Source organism: Hermetia illucens, chromosome 3 (genome assembly GCF_905115235.1).
Source record: "Hermetia illucens chromosome 3, iHerIll2.2.curated.20191125, whole genome shotgun sequence".
NCBI classification, from domain to species: Eukaryota; Metazoa; Arthropoda; class Insecta; order Diptera; family Stratiomyidae; genus Hermetia; species Hermetia illucens.
In genome coordinates this window covers 155,841,201-155,856,529 of record NC_051851.1, presented here as the reverse complement: position 1 = coordinate 155,856,529, position 15,329 = coordinate 155,841,201, and positions in this window count along the sequence as shown.

Genomic DNA, 15,329 nt, shown 5'->3' with positions numbered 1-15,329 from the left:
TATGAGTATATTCGAATTTCTGTTTTTATATTGCTGGAGTGTCTGGACCATTTAGCGAAAAAAAGAGGAGTTTTCATCTGACGTTAATTGCAGACTCATAAGAAATGCTATCTATTCAGGGTCGAAGGTTACTAACATATTTCACCTTTTTTCATTTCATTGACAAAATTCCGAAAATCTACACAAACATAACTTCCACCTTAAGTCTGACAGTACCTTTGGACTATACAGACAGACAGTCAAGCTCACTCAATGAAAAATACGCGGACAGACGTAAAGGTTTACAGAAAAGAAAATGAGTGTTCATATCTTCCTCTCTGTCATAGCCCCGACCCGTACCCCGGCACCATCGGCTATTCCCTCAATCTTTGAAACTTTCGGCGGCAAATTCCTCACGCATTAACACCGACGGGTACAGGCAACTGGACGTGAATCTTGGCTTGCGTAGGACGCTCCCGTGGCGATTCATCCAAGCGGATATCAGCCTCAGAACAGGTTCCTTATAGACCCCACGACTAAACTTAATTCGTCAGGCCGAATCTCATTTCACTGCAACAACAATCTTTCCGTACTTTTGGAGGACATTACTGACTCTCGTGTTCGGCCACCCCTCCAAAAATTCAGCCAGATTACTACCGAAAGTAGCCTCTCTAAACTAGTGAAGCACAATGTGCAGCACCACATTAACACTACTGGTTCCCCTATCTTCTCGAAGGTGCCTCCCCTACCACCCCAGAAGCTGGCTATTGCACGGAGAGAACTCGAACAACTTATGCAACAGGGTATCTGCAGACCTTCGGACAGCTGTTGGTCTTCCCCACTCCATATGGTCCCTAAGCGAAATGGCGAATGGCGCCCCTGTAAGGATTATAGAAGGGTAAACGAACAGACTGTTCCTGACCGATATCCCATTCCACTCATTCACGCCTTTGCGCATCATCTGGCAAACTGCCGCATCTTTTCGACCTGGGATTTAACCAAAACGTAACACCAAATCCCTGTAGCTCCAGAAGAAATTCCAAAGACGGCAATAGGCACACCCTTTGGACTCTTCGAGTTCACACGGATGACTTTCGGATTGTGCAATGCGGCGCAAACAAACAAAAGGTTCATTCACACGGTCCTGCGAAACCTCGACTTCTGTTTCGTGTATTTTGACGATGTTTTGGTCGCTTCTTCCTCAGAGTCTGAGCACTTAGCCCATCTCGAGTGCATTTTTCAACGTCTCCTTGAGGCCCGTTTAGTCCTGAACCTTGATAAATGCAAGTTTCTCCAAACACAGGTGAAATTCCTCGGCCACTTCATTTCCCCTGATGGAATACAGCCCGACCCAGACAAGGTGCAAGCAATTACAAGCTTCCCGCGTCCGAAAACTGTGAAGGATTTGCGGAGGTTCTGGGGTATGCTAAATTTCTATCGTCGTTTCGTGCCCAAGGCAGCCCAACGCCAGTCCTTTTTGAACGCGTACTTGTCTGGCCCCAAAACAAAAGGCACACGGAAGATTGTGTGGTCTGAAGAGGCTGTCCGCGCGTTTCACAAATTCCGACAATAACTGGCTGACGCTACACTCTTGGCATTTCCACTACAAGATGCACCCCCAGTCGTTTTTGTTGATGCCTCCGACGCAGTAGGTTCTGCTCTTCACCAAAAGGTGAATCAAGCAGCCGTTGAGCTTCTTCTCTAAACAGTTAAACCCTGCTCAACGCAACTACAGCACCTACGATCGAGAATTGCTCGCCGCGTATTTGAGCATTAAGTACTTCCGCTTCTCCATAAAAGGCAGGCCGTTCACAGTGTTCACGGACCATAAGCCTCTCACGTATGCTTTGAAACAAAAGCCCGACAAAGTGTTCCCTCGTCAGCTTTCTAAGCCAGTTCACGTCCGACATACAGCACGTGTCCGGCAAGGAGAACATAATTGCTGACGCTTTGTCATGTGTCTCCGAGGTTAACATCCCCGCCTCACTCGACTTCTCGACTATCGCCAAGGCGCAGGAGGATCACACAGTACTTCAGAGCCCCAAATCCAACCCCAAATAAAAATTTCTGGAGTTGCCTATTTCGGCTCGAACCTCTCTCTTTGCTGCAAATACTCGCAACAAACAATACATTCCGGCCACTTTTCGCAAGGAATTGTTCCACGTGGTTCACGACTTAGCGCATCCAGGCATCAGGACGACAAATTTTCCTGCACTACCAAGCGGTTCCACACCTTACACCTCGACATCGTAGGCCCTTGGCGAGACTCACACGGTTTCAGGTATTGCCTCACAATCATCGACAAGTTTACGCGGTTGTCTGAAGCAATACCTCTGAAGGACATTACGGCGTAATCTTGTGCCAAAGGCCTCTGTCGAGAGCGGATTCCTCGCTTTGGTGTCTCTGCAGTGATCATCACTGACCAGGGAATGCAATTTGAGTCCACCCATTTCAGTTTTATTAGGCAAATGAGACATCAAGAACTGAAGAACCCAACAGAAGATGCGCGAAGAGCAGAAGCAACCGCAATGTAGGCACCGTAAGTGCCAAACGGACCATTGAAAATTCGATGAAGAGCAAACTGTGAGAGCCAGGTGGATGCATCTTAAGGACGTTTCACGCAGCTACTCTCCAGAGTTAAAAGAAGAAGGACACAAACAGCACCCCACGCCATTAGAAAACCGTCTGCCTAAACTAAAGACTAACTGATATGAGTGGTGGACTACCAAAGAAAGAAATGAGAAGGCAAAGGAGGACTAGATCGTCGGACGGCAGCAAGGGCTTTACGGAAGTCCCCAGCCCCAAAAGAGGGGTGCAGAAGCGTTTTCCATACGGGAAACGAAGAAAGGAAGAATGTCGTTGAAATAGGTTTGAAAACAACAAACAAGGGTAAGTTTTGTGAGGCGGTTGTGAGGCAACTGAGAGAGAAAGCTCTAGATTCTAATATAAAACCTAGAGACTCTTCAAATATCCAACCATTTGGCTGTGTTGCACAAGAGACAGAAAAAGAAGAAGTCATTAAGGATGAATGTACAAAGACAACGAATGCACGGGTAGGTATCAACTCTACGAGTTCTCGGGACCAAAAACTCGCTGCAGTGAAAGATGCCGAGCAATACGCGAACAACCTTCTAAATGGTGTCCGTTCTTCATGGCAGAAATGAAAAGAGAGCGCTCAAGAGTTGCTGGCGTAGTTTACTATGGATGTAAAAGTCGTTGCTTATCTGTGTACAGTACCGGGACAAGAATCCAATTTTCATGGCATCTCGACTTACCCGTTACCATTGCCATTAAGGCTCGGAATGACACCCGATTTCAAGTTTTCCCCCATGGACAATGGATAGCTTTGCCTGGATTCCGGGTTTAGGGTCTATATAATACCGAAACGACGATGCCGAACTTTCAACAAAAGCTTGATGTCTCCGAGAGCGATATCTTGCGATTGGATCGGCAGATCCTGATTGGGGGGCGACTTCAATTCCAGAAAAGTTGAATGGGACATGCCCCATCTAGATTCCAGAGCGAAATGAATTCTCAAAATGGTGGCGAGAGTGGGATTCACACGAAACCACACCAACGTCCCGGCACCCATTTCCGACATAATACCAGTTTTTTGTCTTCCCGGAAAGCAACTATCGACGCTATCTCTCAATGCATAGAACTTCGCGAAGATGGACATCGGGAAATTCCTTGAAGCTATTGGCTTAGGTAGAGTCGCGTTGGAGAACTTTTGAGGCTACGTGCGCTGCAGCTGACATTGTCGTAAGTTCAGTTATGAACTCGATAAAAATAGCACGCAGGGCTCCACATACCAAGGAGGGCACCCAGTTGTCACAATTGATAACGGGCAAAATTGCCAAACTACGGAAGGAACGTCACTAGCTCCACCGGGTGATCTTAAAAATGCCTCTAATTCCGCAAGATGGAAAAAAACATATCAGCAACAGTAGAAAATTCATTTCACGTACCGCACTATCTCTTACGTATATTACATGATGAGAGACAACTCTCTGCCCTAGAAGATGATATTGAGATAGAGGAGGATAAAGATCACACTGTGAGTAGCACAGGAAACCATTCTAGAAAGGTCCCTCTGGAACCCTTTTTACGATAATTTGCTAACACTCGACAAGCGAGAAGAAACACGGCTGGTCAGTTATGCAGATGATGTTGCGGTCCTCATTGCCAATGCACTTTTGAACAGGCTAGTACCATCGAACATGCAGACGCGACTGCAACCCTGTTTGCTGATTCAATACTAAGTTGCCAGAGGAGAACCTCCGACTTGTGGCACCAGAAAACCCTGTGTTCACACTGACTTGCTAGTCGTAGATGTGAATGCTCTAAGGCCTTACATGTCGATCTTGTCGTGGTAGAAATATGCTGGTTTCGAAAATGAGGTATGTGTGCTGTGCGATTACACATGATTCGGAAGTGCGATTAAATGTGTTTCCTTGGGAGGACTTGGTTTTTTCATCGAACGTTAAGGGTAAATCCTAAGGGTTTTGACAAAGATTTGATAACGCAATTGTACAAGCACCAAACCATTCCATAACGATCTACCTATTCTGATCGGAGGACGGTTCGGTGATATATCGCTGGAAACCATAAGCAGTTGGAGCTTGGAGTCCTCTAACGTACCTTACAAATTTCCTTTTTCCTCTTGTGAGTAGTCTAAAGTGAACGCATATCATTTTCGGGAGTAGGGTAGGTGAATGCGTTTACACATTGTGTTAGACTCCCGCAACCGTACGCCGTCGGACTACCAACTAAAAACCTCCCTGTCATCAGGGGGCTAACCTGGAACCGTTCGACATATTACTTCGGGCGAGTCGTCCCGTTCTCCCGGCTTTTGGAATCTTTAAGTCAGGGAATTCCTTTCACCAACAGGAGGGGAGGGAAGGAAGGGAGTTGTTAGTTCAGGGAACCCCTTGCCATCCTGTTCCCTCCGCTGGGCGAGTTCAATCTTCTTGCCAATAAGAAGAGTCCGAACATAATACGCAATACGATTCCAGCTGCCAGCGCTCTTTAGCATCTCTCTAACAATGTTGTCTGGAGAGAGCTCCCCTGTGTCCGCATAAAACTACTGACGAAAGCCCTCCCACCTCTCGCAAGAGAAAAAAGGTGTGTTCAGCGTCGTCCGCCACTCCATTGCAGAACACACAATCAGGATGTCTGCAAAGATAGCTTGACACGTGGAATGACTTCTCTAATGTACCTAGCATATCTTATGGAATTGAAGGCAATTCTGACATCAAGCGTTATGAGGAGCACTATCCGTCGAAATAGGCGACTGTGTGCCTCGGCGCGATGAACTGCATCCACGACCTCCATAACAGTATCCACCGTGGACCTCCCTGTTTTGAAGCCGAACTTTCTTGGGGATAAGTACCCGGCAGCGCGGATCGCTTCAGCGAGTTTGCTCCAGATGAGCTTTTCGAGCACTTTCCCAGCTGTGTTAAGCGATATTTCACACGCAGGGGGATCGTCGGGTTGATGCATGCCGGCAAGTAGCGTCAACCACTGCATGCACGATGTACTGATCACCAGAGCCGAGAAGTCTTCCAAAACTCGCCACCCGTCCATCGATAGAGCTAGAAATTCCTATGCAAAGGTGATATCAAGGATGCTTCCTTCGCAGCCTGGGCGCCGAAAATTTGGCGCGGATCTAGTGTTAAAATTACACGCCCAGTTCTTGCCACCATTTCCAGGAACCATTTCCCTGTGGAATCTGGCTGAGGCATACTCCATTCAAGGGCCCTATCACTAAAATCACCACCTACCAAAATCCCCTCCCCCCCCGCGCCTGAAACAATGTCCTCCAAAACATCAAGCGGGCGCCGAAAGTCGGCGTCAGGCGAAGTCCGGCATCGTTTCATTCGGCGTCAGGTAAACGCTAAAAAACGTTGTCCCTAAGTACCTAATCAAGATAAACCCATTCCTGCGGGCTTAGACAAGAGCACGTAGTTAAACGTCGTCCCGAATCCAGATGGCAGCGGTACCCGATAAATCGAGATATCTTGAAGTCGGATCCCCGTTTCGGTATTACTCGCTGATTAACATTAGATGAGTCTTTACCTCCGCAGCGAACTGCGCAAGCAATTGGTGAGCGGTGCATGTTAATTTGTAGAATGCAGATCATGCTGTTAGAGTTCCTTCCTAAAGATTGGAGTCCCGAGTGCGACAGTCTTACCAGATGCACCACAATCCCTGCATTGAATGTCTTCAGTCAGCTTAATGAGCAGAGCTGATGGTCTATTCCTTCTTCGTTTCCTCGTCTTTTCTTCCACTGGCTTTTGGTTTGTGGCCTCCTTGTCTTTGGACATACGTAGCCAGTCGCCTTCTTTTGGGCCCTGGGAACTACTTTGATAAAGTATCTTCAGGCACGTTGTCCTCTTTCCGCTTTTTCCCCAGTTCGCTTTGCAGTGGTCTACCTGCAACCCGTTTGGCGCTAGTAGTCTATTCAACGGAAATTCCGGCTGTTTCTGCTTTCCATGCGTCTTTCGCTGCAGAAGCAGATGCGGTCTAGTAGTTCCATCAGCCCGTTTTTGACGCCTTTACTGGCGTTCTTTGGGGAAACGTTGGCGACCGCATGCGCCTCAATATTGCCGCGTATTTCCTGATGAGCCTTTCCTCTTCGACTCTAGTTAAGACGGTCAACTGCACTTCTAGTCGGTTCGCATCCGAATCCACCTGCTAAGGACTAGCGATTCTGACTGGGTTTTTTTTCCCATACAGGTATACTACAAGGTATTGGTGTTGTCGTCCCCGCACCGTCAGTCGTGTCACTTGGTAATGCTTCCTCTTTATTTGGACGTCCCGGTGTCACATCGCCCGCGGTGCCTCTTTCGCTGCGGTGAATGAAGCATTCCTTTCGTGGATTTTTTTTTTTGTAATTAGACTTATTCTCCATCGAAATTTCACCAGCACATCGTATGCAAGGGACCGCGCCGTAATAGTCAGGAACGAGTGTATCCTCAGGGACACAGCCTCTACCCCAGTTCCCTGAGGCCTGCCTTACGCTTAACTGATCCTGGAATTCACGGATGGATCAGGGGTAACACCGGTTCAATGCACACTACCCGACCAGAGTCCCGAAGGGACTGGCTCCTGATGCACGTCACAACTACCACCTTGACAAAACTGTGCTCACATCACCTCATCAACGTCGACGGCTCCGGGAACTCCTAGTACGTCCCGGCATCTATCGGTCATTCGCGGTTCGCTCTTCACCGAGAGGCTTCCTAAGGGCTACTACCTAAGACGCAGGTATACTGCCAATTGGGGGACAGAGCTATTTACGCGGGCACCTCGAGGACATCACCCCTGAGGTGAACACGAATAACTAAATTGGTACCGCCGATAAGGGTCTAGTAAGGGCACACTTTTTGGGGTCGGATTTGCACCCGAAAGGCTTAGATATTCCTAATGACAAGTGATGTAGACACAGACTACCTCACAACCGGCTATTGTAGTGAATCATGGGGTTATATCTACATCGGTAGGAATCCACGTGAAACTCTTGGATCTTCATTGTAATGAAGGCGGCATCCAAATTATCAACAGTAATTTAATTCTGCATTGAGGAAGGAGACAGAAATTTGAATAAAAGTGAGGTCCAATTTATTAAGAGGATCCGTGTATTTTTATATCAAACTTAAATCCGTATCGAATCGCTTTCAGAATTATGAATCTGAAGTCAAAAGGTAAAAGGAATGTGCAGAAGTTGACTATTGCTGCAATTTACACTGAGCAAAATGCAACAAAAACGGAATAATCCTCTCAAAATAATTGCAATGACTTCCATATTCACCGAAAGATAAGAACTCAGGCATCAAATTTTACGGAAACTGAAACTATCAATTTCTCTTTCCAATGACCGATATTTCCAGTGTTCAGCACTGATTAAAATAGCGAAAATTGAGGCCCCTCTTCCTTCCTTGGTGAAAATAGCACCTAATGAATTGCGGGCCTATTAATTTTCCAAAAGAAAATTGCTCAAAGCATTAAATTCAATTTTTGTTTGTTCAAGGTAAAAGGTCCCTAGAGAGGATAATCACGCCACGGAAATAATACTAAATTGATTTCCTCACTGGAGAGCATAAAAAAAATTTTGATTGCAGGAAGAAGGAAATCTCATTCACTTGATCCTCCCGATTTCTATCCGTTTTGATTCAGGTAATTAGGGTCGATTGTGAAATCGGGTTTGATCCATAATTCCACTATAATGTGTTTCGTGGTTTTCTTTAGGTTTTTTTTATTGAAGGGAACGTTTTTTTTTTTCAAATTTAAGTCAAATTTAGAAGTTCGGGAAAAATGATTGATTAGGAGAATTAATATTATAGAAATTGTTTGGGATTTGCTTTTCAGTTTTTTGTTTTCAAAACTCTCCAGGAAGTGCTGGTGATCTATTGAGATTTGGGAGTGGTTTTAGTGGAAGAATTTGAAATGTTGATAACATTCACATAGGAAATGCTCCGTAGATTCCGCTTCCTCATTACAGGAGGAATACGTATCATCTTGAGTAATTCCTATTTATTTATTTATTTAATTAACAGACAACAAACAGAGAGAATTCCAATTAATTATTGTCCTCAGGAGGAGGAGAAAGCAAAAAACTTATCCTACGTTTAAAACTACTTAAAGTAGCGAAGTTAAAAGGACCAAGCTGTTTTGCATTATAATTTCGGCAAAGCCTGGGAATCGGGGAATGAAAATAGACTTCGAGCTCCGTTATAAGACGCAGGACGGCAAGTGATCTCGTCAGCGACGGCGCAGTCCATCAGGCCCGAGGAAAGTTTAAAGAATGTGCATAGATCCAGATAGGATCTACGCTGTTGTAGGAAGGGAAGGTTTAGAAAGCGGAGGCGGGAGGGGTAATCCACACGAGGGAAGCTTTTCTTAAAGAAGAGAGAACGGGTGAATTTACGTTGCACATTTTCAAGGGCAAGATAATCACAGTTACTAGTGGGTGACCAGATCACGGAGCAATACTCGAGGGTATTCCTCACAAGGGAATTGAAGAGAGCTAAGGAGGGTTGGATGGAGTCAAAATCAGAGGAGGAGCGAAGAATAAAGCCTGACAATTGTGCTGCTCGATTGATGACCTCGAGGCAATGGGTGCCAAAGCGGAGCTTATTGTCGAAAGTGACTCCGAGGTCTTGGGTGGAATTTAAGCAGGATAAAGAATGTCTGTTAAGCGAGTAGGAGAAAGAAGTGGGTGAGGATTTTAGGGAGTAGCACATAGAGTGACACTTTCTGATGTTTAGCGCTAAACCGTTAGTCGAGCACCAACGAACGAGTGTCCAGGTTATTCTGAAGGGAAACACAGTCCATAGGCGACGATATAGCGGAAAACAGCTTAAGGTCGTCTGCATAGAGCAAACAGGGACAAGTAAGGAGGGGAGGAAGGCCGTTAATAAAAAATAAAAATAGCAAAGGGCCCAGAATAGACCCCTGTGGGACGCCAGAAGAGGGGGAGAAGAAGCGGGAAGTACAGCCGTCAAAAGAGACGCGGCAGGATCGGTTGGAAAGGTAAGAGGCAAGCCATAAAACAAGTGGTATGGGAACGTTTAGGGACGAGAGTTTGGATAGAAGTATCTTGTGATTTACAGTGTCGAAGGCTTTCGCGAAGTCATTGTAAATGGTATGCACTTCTTGGCGTGAATTTAGACATTTGGCGACAAAGTTGGTAAGGTCAAGCAGGTTGGAGGTAGTGGACCTACGTTTAACGAAGCCGTGTTGTTCTTTCACTATGTGTTGGCCAAAGTGGGCGGACAACCAGTCGCTGACATATCTTTCCACGATTTTGGAACAGGAGGAGAGGAGGGAAATGGGACGGTAATTCTCGGCAAGCGAACGATCGCAACTTTTGTGAATGGGGATAATGAGAGCCTCTTTCCACAAACTGGGAAAATGATTCTCTTCAAGGCTTTTGTTGAAAATAAGAGATAGGGGAAGGGAGATGGACTTACCAGTTTTGATCAAAAAGAGGTTTGGAAGAGCATCGTAGCCAGGTCCGACCTTGGCATTAAGTTCGCCAATGAGGTATTCGACAAGGATAGGAGTAAGAAGGGGAATGATAGGCGATGCGGGGCAGGCTACATCTACTATCGGGAGGGATTCGGAGGAAGGAGGAGGAACATAGACTGACGAAAAGTAGCTGCAGAGTAAATCACAAGATCGTTGGGGAGAGTTAGCAGAGAAGCCAGAGAATTTAATGGACGGAGGGGATAACTGGGCGGGGCAGCGGGAGTTGCGAATGTGGGACCAGAAAGGTTTCAGATTTCCGCGTTTTAGTGAGTCTTCCACGCTGGACAAATATTCGTGTCTGGACTTACGTATCAAAGATTTGACCGAGGAACGAACGGATTTGAAAAAAATAAGTCAGCAACGTTTCTAGAAGACAGGAACTTCTTTCTCGCAGTCTGTTTTTGACGTAGTTTTTTGTGAATTTCAGTGGTGAACCAGACGGGGTAAGAGTGTAAGCACTTAGGAGAGGAGGGAACGTAACAAGGAAGAAGATCAGATAAAATGGTATAGAAAGTGTTGAGTGCTTGGTCACATGTAAATGGAGAGAGCAAGGGGACCCAGTTGATTGACGCCAGGGCTGAGTTCAGACCTTTGAAGTTCGCCTTACGAAAGTTGAACTTGGTAGGCTTGCGAGCGACAGGAGAGTGGAGTCGAGATATCTGAACACCGAACTCGAGAGCAGGATGATGGGCGTCAGGGGCAACGTAAGACGGAGCATGAAGGGATTGGGAAAGATAACGTACAGGAAGGTTAGAGAGGACAAGGTCAAGAGTGCGATCTAATTGGTTTCTAGAAAGGTTAAATTGGAGGGCCCCACAGGTGTACATGAAAGTGGATAGAGGAAGGGAAGGGTGGGTCGAGTTATTAGGGAGGGAGGGAAGGCCAGGTGTAACGGGCCAGGAGAGGATGAAAGGAAGTGAGGGAAACAAAACGGTTAGGGTCTCTGATAATCTGTCGAAGAATTCCTCGTACAGAGAAGGCGGGCTTAGGCAGGGAAAATATACACACGATATGATAAAGGGACATACGTTTGGCGGAAGGACACGTATGGTAACAGAATCGTAGGAGGAGAAGGAGGAGGAAAAGATGATTTCGGCACGGAGAGGGGACTTAACAGCTATTAGGGCACCTCCACCAGTTGTCTGGCCAAGCGCAACGCAGTCTCTGTCACAACGAAAGACAGAATAACCTTCGAGGAGCTCAGAATCTAAAATCCTGTCATCCAGCCAGGTTTCAGAAATGCAGATGACATGATGTTGGAATGCTAAGGCAGGCAGTTTGAAATCCGACAGCTTGGTCCTTAGACCCCTTACATTTTGATAAAATAGCGTATAGTTATTGATATCATTCAAGTTCGGCGAGGCAGGCGGACGGGCCGGAAATTTTCACGAATCTTAGACCTCTGATAAGGCTCAACGATAGCATCGAAGTCATGGGGATATGTCACTTTGAAGGAAGCTATCACTCGGTCAGGAGAGCCATCCTTCGTCAGCTTCACACAGGAAAGAGGTGACAAAGTTGAGTTGCTTTTGCTTCTGATATAGGCCAGAATTTCGTCGGGCGTAGTGGAGTACGCTAGCCTTGACGCGAACAGCTGTTTCGGTGGCGAGGCGACGTTCAATTGGGGGCCGCTCGGACGACATGAGGTCGTAAGGGCCTGCGGTTCAGCGGTGGCGGGCGTAGATGATACACAGGAGGAAGCGTGCGGTGGTGCTAATGTAGCGACTGTAGGATAAACGCCAGAACTTCGTAGCGCATCCGATGTTGCGTAGGGAACTTGTCCCTCGGATGGAGGATTTTTCAGTAGGCTAGCGGACGTCATCGGGTTGATACCATCTTTTATGGACACACTGGAATTAAGCGAGGCAGATAGAGGCAGAGAATTAGAATTAGTCGACCAGGGCGACTTAGGTATGGCACCAGTTTTGTTGGCTGCAGTCGCCGGCGAGGTATAAACAGAGCCAGTCAGCGGAGTTTTTTATCTAGAGTGACTCCCAGATATTTCACTTCTTCGGAGAGTTGAAAGGTAGTAACCCTCATCTCAGGGAGACAAAGTCCATGCAGTTTTCTCCTTTTTGTGAATAAAACCATTGTGGTTTTATTTGGATGAACTGACAGACTATGTCTGAGGCATCAGCTGTTTATCAAATCAACGACAAGATCCCGATCAACAGCAAGCACAGCCACGTCATCAGCATAAGCTTGAGCGTGTATTGAAGTGGCGAAAGCACACCACCTTGGAAGCAGCCCTTCGTTGCTTTTTCAGTCAGGTAGCGATCGACACCCACCTTTGCCTTAGCATAGCATGGATCCACTTAACGAAAGTATCATCAACACCATGCGCTCTGGCGGCATTACAAAGTTTTTGAGAAGGCGCACAGTTAAAAGTCCCTTCAATGCCCACAAACACCCCCATCGCGTACTCACCATTCAAAGTTGCATCCTCTATCTTTGTGACCAAAGAATGAAGAGCAGACTCACAGGACTTTCCACGTTGGTAAGCGTGTCGACTTTCACTAAGTGGGTGTGACCAAACTGCGTTTCCACGAATGTGATGCTCCACCAGTCTCTCGAAATCTTTCAGCAAGAATGAAGTCAAGCTGATCTGTCTGAAGTTATTTAGATTAGAATACTCATCTTTCCCAGGTTTCGGTATGAAGACTACCTTAATCTTTTACCAAGAGGAAGGCGCGTAGCTCAGAGCAAGACATCCTCGAAACATATTTCTTAGAAGTCGCTCTAACTGCTCTATACCCTCCTTTAGTATTGCCGGATAGATGCCATCCATGCCAGGTGCTTTGAAATGTTCAAAGGAAGGTATGGCAGCTCTCACCTTTTCATGGATAACAACCGCTTTCGCAGTGTTCCAGTTTCCCTTGCAGTATTTGCGTGTCGAAGGGGTTGCAAGAACCGTCAACTCTCCCCCTACCACTTCTCTCACCCGTTTTCCCGGGTGGTGTACTTCCAGGAGGGTTTGTACTGAATCCAGTCCGGACCTCGTGAAAGTACCGTTGGGTTTTCTAAGACAGTCCAACTTGGCCGGCTCATCTCTTAAAAGGACTCTGCAGAGCCTTGAAGTCTCCCTTTCGCCTTCCAGTTCCTCACAGTACGCTCTAAAGGATTCTCGTTTCGAACATCTAATGAGCCTCTTATATTCACGCTGTGAGTTCCTGAAATTTAACCAGTTTTCGTTCTTGATAGTTTTGCAAGCACGGTTTAGAAGTTACCTAGTTGATTTCCTGAGTTTTTGCAGTTCTCGGTTCCACCAAGGAACCGTTTTACCGCTTTGGCCTCTTCATAGCACTCTAAAAGTGTGCAGTTCAGAGTTTTCAATTCATCTTCCAGCGCCAAAGGAGTCCTTAGGGAACTGTGCTTTATTGCCAAGAAGTTCATTGAACTTTATCCAATCCGTTTTGCTAGGGTTCCGTCTTTGTACTGCAGACTGTTCGCCCGCAATTGTCAGATTGAATTCTAGATACCGGTGATCTGACAGTGGGACCTGATCTAGCACTCGCCAGTGTGAGGTACAGATTTTTAGATCAATTACTTCGCTTCTTCTCGGTCCCACGAACGTAGGGGCGCACCCTACGTTTGTTACCAGATTAAATCTATTCAACATAAATAGATGCAACTATACAGAAAGAGGTTCGAAATGATATAACCTTGGTGGCACAATAGTGAAATCCAAAGTATTCTCAATCTTCTCCTTACTTTATTCAATCAATTACGAACACCCTCCTCAGCAATATCAACACCAAAAATCGAAATTTATTTCTCAGATTTATAGGAAACAATGACCTCCTACGAAGGATTCTTCACTTTAAAAGTCTTCAAAAAGAAATTTGCAAATCATCATGTCTTCATCAGGCTCTCAACCCCGACGGGTGCACTCCACACAACACCGACCAGGTATCACCTTTATGCTAATCCCAGATGAACCTCCTGAACAATAGGACAACAACCTTTTGTTATGATGAAAACCACCAAGTGCGAAACTAATCCTCCAAATGTCTACATGTTAAAGTTTTTCACTTTCATCCTTTAGTTTGCGAAAACCCAGGCTTTTGCATTGTTTGAGATAAATTTGTGTAAAATTGGAATACTTTGTGTCATTTTGGAACAATAATTGGGCATTGTGTCCTGGATTTTCACTTGCTTTCATTTGGAAAATTTGATTTCAGCCGATGAAGTGCCGAACAATTGTTTGAAACTATCCCACAATAGTTGCATGCCCTATTTTGATTGACTTTAATAAAATATCCTGTATGCGCCTGCGCCTCTTTCCTTTCCTATTTCAACATGAAATATGTTATGAAAATTCGTCCTTTCAATTTCGCATGATTACAGAAATATGCGTTCTCTATTAGAAGTCGGGTAGGCGCTAAGTCTCCTATTCAAGGTAAATTCAGGTAAAGGATCTAAACGGTCGGCGCTTCCTTTTCATAATTTTAAATTCGTTTTTCATTCGTCGGAATTGTTAAGGATCAAGTGAAAAATGTGAGAAATCTTGGTTTAGTGTAATGCGGATATTTTGAAGTGCATACAAAGCGATAAACGAGGATGAATTTTAGGGGGAGGATTTTCTGTTTAGCGAACCTATAATTTAGACTAACACCTTTAATTAGGGGTGTTGCGGTTTTTTCGCATTGACGATGTTTCTTTTGATAAGGTAAGTCGCGTGGCATTTTGATAAATTGAGGAGAGAAAGAATGGTAAATGGATTTTGGTTTTTGTTTAGAAGAATCTCATGAGAAACTGAGAAGAGATGATCGCTGAGAATTGTTTTCCACGAAGGTACCAGCCAGTCTGGTGTTGTTCATTTTACCTGCAATTTTTAGGAATGTTATGCAAAGGGACGAATTGTTTCTTCGATTTTATGTTTTTTGAAAAGATTTATTTCATTAAGCCACGTCTCTATAATAAAACCTGCAAGCCAGACACTATACCGATTCGATCCTTTCTCCTATTTGAAGTGGTTTCCAAGTCTTACAGGCGTCACAAAAATTGCGCCAAATGGAAAAGTTGGTCATGGATAAAAGAGAAAGTACAAGTCATTATATTTTCGGAGGAGTTTAGAATTTGGATACAGAAAAACGGGTCAATCGCACAAGAAGCCAGAATGCTCGGAACGATAGAAAACCCAGGACAAATCACATCCTCAGTGCAAAAACTCTGCTGTAATCTTCAGCCATTTCCCGAAAGTTAGAACCATCACGAGTCTATGTAGATTTAAACAAGTCGAGAAACCGGAAGCTGGACGCTTCAGGTATGAAAAGTTTTCTGTACTTCTTTTATAAAATCACCCACTGTCGCTACTT